This window comes from Triticum dicoccoides, chromosome 7A (genome assembly GCF_002162155.2).
Source record: "Triticum dicoccoides isolate Atlit2015 ecotype Zavitan chromosome 7A, WEW_v2.0, whole genome shotgun sequence".
Lineage (NCBI taxonomy): Eukaryota > Viridiplantae > Streptophyta > Magnoliopsida > Poales > Poaceae > Triticum > Triticum dicoccoides.
The window spans coordinates 679084986-679085601 of record NC_041392.1 but is presented as its reverse complement, the minus strand read 5'-3'; positions in this window follow the sequence as shown (position 1 = coordinate 679085601).

Here is a 616-nt window from a genome sequence, read left to right as displayed (position 1 = left end):
ATACAGAACATACAATTACCGGGGGAGGGGGGTTGGACATACATGTTGCATTTGTTTATTTGTCAGGAAATTTGAATGTTACCGAATTGAAAAATAGTAAAATGCTAAATAGGCAGTCCCCTAAAAAAACTTGCAGAACATAGATGGTCACATCCCATAAAAATAGGCATCTGACATGTCCAATATAGTGGAACTAATATAGCCTCCAACCGTTTCTCTAAAAAAATTGAAAGAAAGCATCCATCCCTTCAAAAACTCCGATGTAAAAGGAAAACAAAAATTCCACAATCCTGCTGATTGCCCGTAAAATCCTCCATCAATAAAAATATTCTGCCATCTCAACGAAAAATATCTGCCGAATAATATCTCCCTGGACTCCTCTACTTGGCCACTCCTGCCAATGGCCGCTGGATGCGGTTTTTCTACTTCAAATCAAGTGTTCTCTCAAGTCTCCTAATCGTGTTCCTCTCCAACCTTTGAATCTCTCTTTCCAACTACATCAATCCATCAGCTATATTACGTGCTCTACCTCAACCTTTCAATCTGAATTCCCAATTACAACAACCATCATGTGTATGTAGATGATTTCATCTCACGGTGCTGACAACAACCATTA